The sequence below is a fragment of the Taudactylus pleione genome, unplaced genomic scaffold (assembly GCF_031769625.1).
Source record: "Taudactylus pleione unplaced genomic scaffold, aTauple2 ptg000016l, whole genome shotgun sequence".
Lineage (NCBI taxonomy): Eukaryota > Metazoa > Chordata > Amphibia > Anura > Myobatrachidae > Taudactylus > Taudactylus pleione.
The window spans coordinates 47,957,501-47,965,770 of NW_028284418.1; positions in this window are offsets into that span (position 1 = coordinate 47,957,501).

An 8,270-nucleotide genomic window follows, 5' to 3' on the forward strand; every position below is an offset into this window, starting at 1 on the left:
TGCTAGCACTACAAGTCTCAATTTCAAGTAACAGATACATGCCATATCTAATCTGCATTTGCTTTAAATGGAATTGTAGAACCATGCCTAAATGCTGGTGGGAAACACTAGGTACAAGAATGTGGAAAATGAGGACCGCTCCTGGACATAGTAATAGGAGGGAAAAAATTACCATCTGGACGTAGCCTAAAGCTGGCCACACACTAGACCAACTTTCATCCAACCATCCAACTAGCTGATTGGTTGGAATGAAAACCTGGTAAGGTATGAAAGCAAATGACAATCAGCAATTTGCTCCCAAATGCCGGAAAATGGACATAAACTATTGTTTGAGCAAATTGTTTAGATCAAACATTTAACAAACTTGTATGATGACCATTTTCATCTGTTTTCTGTCATTTAGGAGCAAATTGCTGATCATCATTTATTCCCATGCGTTACCAGATTTTCATTCCAACCAATCAACTAGTTGGCTGGTTGGATGCAAGTTGATCTAGTGTGCGGCCAGCTTTAAGCTGCATACACACGTAAAGATTTTCTGTCCAACCATCCAACTACTTGATTGGTTGGAATGAAAATCTGGTAAGGTATGGGAGTAACTGATGATCAGCAATTTGCTCCTAAATGCCAGAAAACAGATGAAAATGGTCGTCAGACAAGTTTGTTAAATGTTTGATCTAAATTTGCTCAAACAGTTTTTGTCCATTTTCCAGCGTTTGGGAGCAAATTGCTGATTGTCATTTGCTTTCACACCTTACCAGATTTTCATTCCAACCAATCAACTAGTTGGATGGTTGGACAGAAAATCTTTACGTGTGTACCCAGCTTTAGATCAATGTAAATGCAGTTTATTCTAAAATAAACAAACTGGATATTAAGTAGCTAAAAATGTAAAGGACACCAGCGTGAAGGACTGCATTTAACAAACCTTGTTTAGTGCAACCCTGCATAATGAATGTTTCCAAACAACAATATTTTTAAGTGCACCTACAAGACAGTGAAGAGAAACATATTGTTGAATGGGCCAATATCCATTAAAAAATTCATTAGGAATTAGTGTACTGTAAATAAATCACCGATTCCTAGTGAATATATACACTGTAATGACATAAAATATTTGACAAGCCCACAACATGTCTGCCTACACTGGGTGTACAGCAGTGTCTGATGTTCAAAGTGGAGAACCTGGATCTGACCAACATGCTGTAACATTTCAAAAAGTATTGTTTTCTGCTGTTTTAGTCAGATCTGGGTTTTACCTGTCATGCATATAAACCACCAACAAAGGGATCACTGATTAAATATTTATTTTTCTAATTGAAATCAAGAATTTTCTTAAAGTCATGTCAACATTTTAGAATGCAGTTTTATATTTTCTGTGCACCCCCATGTAATATTTTACAATGAAGTATATCATTTAAAAAAAAAAATTAAATGTATAATACTCGTGAATCATTTTGAGGTCTTTTTTTTACAAAATTAAGTCCATTACAAGTAGTTCAAAGCAGCAGTACATGCAAAAAAAAAAAAAAACATTTCTAATGGGACTGCTAAACCCTTGTAAGCAAAACTGGATTTTAGAGTACAAAACCATTTCAGGAGAAATACATATAAAAGAGAATTATTTTTTGGGGCGAAGGGATAGGCCAGCGTGATAAATAATTCTCACATGGTAAACGTGGGCCGGCTGATGACATGACACAGTGGGCTTGTTTTCTAATTCTGTTCTTAAAACTTGCCAAAACCCTGGCTGAATGAATGGATGGTTGTTACATATACTGTATATTCAGTTCACTGTCTTGCAGCTAGAACATAAGTGGAAGACATAAGCAGAATATTTTTATTGAGGGCAAATGAGCCATTTTGGTGGTGTTGTACCAAGGAAACTATAAACCATAAAAATACAACTGCAAAAGTAATTAGAATAGTTTACATATATCCCACAGTATATTTAAACATTGCACACAATACAAAACTCATGCTACTTACCATGTTGAAATAATCCAGTCCTTCCTCCTTAGCAGAAGCTCATCTGTAGGATAGTCATTCTCCGTAGTCATTACTAAAGAAGGTAAGTACGCTTGAGTCCAGATATACATAAAGTATGTCAACCAACAAACTCCAAAAATCAAAGTAAAACAGTCTCTCCATATAGTAAGACTCTTTATCTGGACTTATATAGAAGCAATAGAGAGAAAGCCACATTAATTAATGGATTGGTCACAAGTGAAGGAGATGCAGGTGTCCTGCCAGATCGTGTGTAACTAATAAGGAGGAATAACCACTGTAACCTGATCCTGACTGTGGCCGCTGTGTTGATGCCTTCAGCACATAAATTATTTTGAAATTTTTTTTTATTTGAAATACAGGTTTGACTGCAGTCCACATCTTCACATGGCCTATTGGTATTAGAAATATGCCAAAAATTAAAGCTGTCCTGCATCACTAAGAAGTTTGAAGGCAGTCTCTAATTTTAAACGTATGGTCTTTTTAGAAGACACTAAGGGACCCATTCGCTTCAAGATCATCTGATTTTTCCTTCACAACCCACAGAGATGTGCATGAACATTAGTGAAGTTCGCCTATTATATTCAACAGTAATGTGTGCAGCCGGACACTGAGGTCACATTCGCCAACACGCTGCCAAGAAATAAAGTCTCCCAAACTTCGCACGTAGCCTGCCGATATTTGAAATCTGTACAAGCGTATATGAGGCAGTGTGCGAACCAGTCACTGCCCCTTGTGCACAGACGCCTCGCTAGAATGAGTGACAGGACGAGCCGTTTGTGAGTGGCGACGTGATGGTCGATCAAAATGGGGGTGTGGTGGTGCGAATGCAGGCGTCTGTGCGTCTTATCGCCGTTTCAGGGGCGTGCATAATTAAGACACAGCATCAGCAATGCTTCTTCTTATGTGCACCAGTATACCAACAAGTCTGCCAGAATTCTAGATGCATCTTATTTTTGTGTTCTTTGAAAACACCAAAGTGAAATCGATCTCTGCGAGTTGGTAGAAGCTCCACAAAATGCGCTTGGTGAAACTGTCTCATCCGAGTTTAACCAAGTAACACTTTAAGACCTGCCTACTCAATACATTATATTTTATCAAGATGCTGCTTCATTTAGCCTAATTTAGGTCTTAATTTAAATCATGACAGTTTGTGTTAAGGTTTAAAAACTAAAAACATGCCAATACAAATACAGTGCTATATACCCATCTCATGTGGGGAAAAAAAACCCTTGTTAAATGTGCCCTCTTTACCACTTTGCCCTACAAAACAATTTTGCATGTGAGAACATAAATAGGTGAATTCATGTACCAAACCAAAAATTTGGTAACCAGCCAGCTCCACCCATCAGCTGGTGCAAAATATTGCATCATGAGCAAAGTCTATTCTGGTAGATAAAATAGGTTTTGCACAGTGGGATATGCAGTTAAATATTTATTACAACTTATTTATATAGCGCACACATATTCCGCAGCGCTTTACAGAAAATATTTGTCCATTCGCATCAGTCCCTGCCCCAGTGGAGCTTACAGTGGTAGGAAACCCACGCAAGCACAGGGAGAATATAGAGGGAAACGAACCCACAACCTCAGTGCTGTGTGGTAGTAATGCTAGCCATTACACTGTCTGTGCTGCCCCAGTTAAATCAAACATTGCTGAAAATAAAGCATTTTTTTCTCTGCTACTGTAACGTTTACTGCTGTAAAAATGTTTTTTTAGTCTCCATATCAAAGTCTCGATGAATTAGAAAAAAAATGCTTTTTTTTTTTAACACTTAAAAAGTTTCCTTCAGTACCGCCTACAGAAAATGTTTAATGAACATGCTCCTCTCCCTATTCGTAGCAGCTGTAAACTATGGCAAAATGGGTTTAACTGGAACGGAATCATGTTAAATTAACAGTTAGGTGTGCCTGGGAGGACCTGATATACCAAGAATCCCCTACCACCTGGCATTCACCCGGCACTGCATCCCGAACATTGTGTTCCGGACGCCCTAATGTCCCCGTTTCAGAGGGGCATGGCAGATTCAGTCCCCGCAAGCCATTACTGCAGCGATAGTAGGGTAGTGGTGGTGGGCTTCCACCGCTGCCCTAGTATGGGCACAATAGCGGCACACAGCCCATTTAAAAAATAGTGCAGGGAGCTGTAATTCAAGATGGCCATGGTGAGCCAATCGTAGCTCACCACGTCATCGCCCACACCCTTGGGCTTGTTTAAATTAGCTAGTGCGAGGCAGGGGCAGGCAGTCCAATGAAGGAGGAGGAAATGAGAAGACCTCTTGAAGAAAGAAGATGCCGAAGGAAGTCCTGGTGGGCGGTGGCCATGCAAAAGAGCTTACATGGCATCGCCCACCAAATGGAGACAGCGGAAGTCCTTGTGGGCGGCGGCCATGCAAAAGAGCTTACAAGCTGTCGCCTACCAAGTGAAGATTCCGATAAATAAAACATTTTGTGTCTGTTTTTTCTTTATTTTAATGTTTTATTTCTAGGCTGACCTGTAGGCTGCCTACAAAGAACAATATTAATGATTTTCATGCCCACCACCACCAGGGGTGCAGGGAATAGCCCTGGACACGGTTTGTTGCTCAGGAGGGGGGACCCCATTTTATTTATTTGGGCTCCCCCCTTTCCGAGGACTTTCAGCCTTAGGCTGTATATTGTGATGCCAGGGGGACCCCATGCTGTGTCCCCTCCAGCTATGGCATTACTCCCCTGGCTCGTTCAGCCTAGAGCTGGTTATTAGAAAATAAGGGGAACCACACGCCATTTTTTTCACCCTATTTTTCACTTTTTGGTGGAATTGCTCACTCCCCCCAGTGTGTCTGATTTTTATTTTTTAAATATAGCAACCCTACCCAGCACTCTCCCATCCAGTATCTGGGAGCTGTTAAGTCAGTGTAGCCAGCAAATGGGTACAGTATCTGGGCTGGCTATCAGTCAAGCCAGCAAGTGAGGACAGTACCTGGGAGCTGTTAAAAAAAATATTAGCATCCACAAAGCAATTGGGCAATATCTAGGCACTTAAAAAAATAGTTTGGGGTGACTGGGCCTCTAAGAAGAGGAAAATTAAAATATTAAATGACAATCTCAAGTTTAAATCAATATAAAAAGTCAGGATTTCATCATGTCATTATTTTGAAGGCCCCCACCTGACTACTTCTTGATGCCATCCGACTGGAAACATTTTCTGAGGAGAACACTTATTGTGTAAGGTCTGTCCCATCTCCTAAATGCATGAGTAGTGGAAACCTGGGTACACGCTCCATCGGCTCCCTCCCACATCAAGGGAATGGGACAGACTTATGATAGAAGGAACGGCCATCGGGAATGGTGTAAGTATGGAAGAGGGTGACAGGCAGGGAGGCAGACAGGACAGAGTGACTCAGAACAGGGTGCAGGGCGGGACGGAGTGAGGTGAAGACTGAAGTGACATATGTTGTGTGTGTCAAGCTGGCAATATACACACACACATACATATATATATATATATATATATATATATATAGAAAATAAAGGTGGGTAGAGTAAACAATGTTCATATATTGATGACAATATATGATTAGCTTATATATAATATTGGCTTGTAACTAGTGGGGGAAACCAAATTGTGTTATACAAAGATACTTAGTGAATAAAATACTGGACATAATACAAAATTGATTATAAAATTGCTCCCAATAGTTCACGAATATGCCTGTCTCAAAGTGGATATGATAATTTGCTAGTGTTAGGGATCAGAGGATTAGTCAGGATGTTTTTGGAAAACAGTGACCTGTAGGAGGTACCACGGTGGGGCTTATGAGCCGTGTAGCAACCTTGAGGGTTGGACTCTTGGCTAGCTGTGGCTAGTGAGCCGTAAGTAAGATGCGGCCTTTGGGCCGTGTAGCAGCCTTGAGGGTAGATATGTCTTGGCTGGTAGCGGGCTGTGGGCCGTGAGCAAGATGCAGCCTTTGGGCCGTGTAACCGCCTTGAGGGCTGGTAGGTCTTGGCTGGTAGCAGCCTATGGGCCGAGTTGACACAAGCGTTGGTGCGCTGGATTGCACACTGAAGACGCAGAGGTGCGGCCTATGTCGCAGAGTTGACAAGCGTTGGTGCACTGGATTGCACACTGAAGACGCAGAGGTGCGGCCTATGTCGCAGAGTTGACAAGCGTTGGTGCACTGGATTGCACACTGAGGATGCTGTAGTACGACCTGTGTCGCCGAGTTGACACAAGGCGCCAGACGCTGGTTTGCTCACTCAGGACTGAGAGTGCACCCTGTGCCGCCGGGATGACACAATTGGCAGGAGGCTGGCTGTGCCACCTAGATGACACAAGCGGCAAACAACTGATGTAAGTGGACTGTGCCGCCACGATGGAACAACGGCAAGCAAGAAACATGGCAGACTGGATATCAGGAACTCGACTGGTAACAACAGGAGACTGACCACAACCGGAAACACGTGTAAACGCTATCACCGGCATCGGAGCAGCGTTCACACAGGGAGGAAATAGAAACAGGAACCAATCAAGGTCAATCCCAGCATGACGGACAGGAGGTAGGAGGAGTTTCAGTGAATATTCGTCCGGCGTTCACCTCGTCCTGAAGACGCAGTTCAGCGGCTTGTGACAGCTAGTCCCTTATGTATTGCAAATTGATCCTAGTGAATATACTTCAGTAAGTCCCTATGACTCACAATGGTAATGGCCCCTTCCACTGGACTCTGAGAACTGTTCTGTAGGTTCATTACATGTGATTCAAGTTCAGACTTTACTACTTCATACAAGTTTAGCAGCCATCTTAACTCTTTCTAGTCAGCACCTCCGACTACTCACCTACCCTGTCTCCCAGGTCACCCTTCTGGTTACTCCCTTCCCTCTTAGATTGTACGCCCTAATGGCAAAGTCCTCTTCCTTCATTCTCTCCTCCTAGCACTATCCCTGTCACTAGTGCTGGTTTCATTCTTCCCAACCAGTGACGCTGATGTCTGTCCACCCACTTAGTGAGTACAGGCTGTTTGCTCTCTACTCTCCCCTGTGCTTGCTTCTGCAAGCCATAGTCGGTCTCTCTATCCTACGCTCTACTCCCCATAACATCTGTGGTTTTATAATTGAGTTTATCCTATGTATTTTTGTAATAATTATATAGTTCTGTAATAATTGTATGGGCTGCAGACATCTAGTGGTGCCCTATATAGAAAAGATATTAATATGATAGGAAGTATATAGAAGGTGTGTGACTAATGGGTAGTTTATGTTTGAGGACATAGATGTTTGTGTGCTTACAGGTTCCAATGAGGTACCTTCCCTTGCCATGAACTACCTCTTTACATGGTATAAATAAACCTTTTAATTGGAATCTCCATGCAACCTACAGTATTATTAATAATGGAAAAACAACCTTCCTCATTCATTGTACAAGGCAGGGGTGGCTGGACGTTTGTGACCTGGAATCTACTTTTTGTTCACTTAGCGGTGATCTACCAGTGTCAATGGGCCTGATCTAAGGTGGACGCTATGCCAATGTTTGCACTGTTGAGCAATTTATTTTTGTAACTGCAAAATCTCCCATCTGTACAATGGCAATCGCAGTTGGTTATGGGATCGCTGGCATTAGAGACGGTGACCGCATATTTTTGCAGATGTAAATCCATAAAAAAAAAAAATCACAACTGTGGGTAGACATAGGGCCTGATTCAGACCCGGACGCTATTTGCGGACGGTCGTTCTAAAAAAGGGGCCGGATATTTAAATTGAGCACTCGCTCTTTGCGGTGTGTTGACGCCTCTATGTCTGAGCGAACGTCCGAAAAATGCGCTCGCTATTTTGTAAAGACGCCCCTTTGCCGTTCGCATCACACGTCATGTCCGTTATTTATTAGATTAATCGGGAACATCGAAAGGCGTCTGAACTGCTCGCAGTGCTTGTGGTAGGATTTACTTCCCGCTATCACTGCTAGCAGTTCAGGCTAAAAGACAACCAAGTGACGTGGTCGATGACGCTCCTTTACGAATTATGCACTCCCATTAAACGCCTTTTGACCATTAGGCACGTCTGCGTTCGGATCTCCACTCCCCGTTTTCAAGCACCTTCCCCTGTTACCACCCACAACCGGTACATTCTGTCAATCAAATTAGCAGCCCCTCATTGTTTTACGAGTGCACGATTTCCAACCGCAATGACTGGTTTGCGTATGCACATTGCGAACTATACGCACGCACAGTTGAGCGAACGAGCGGCCGCTTACGAGTGGCTCTGAATCAGGCCCAGAGTCCAGTGTCCA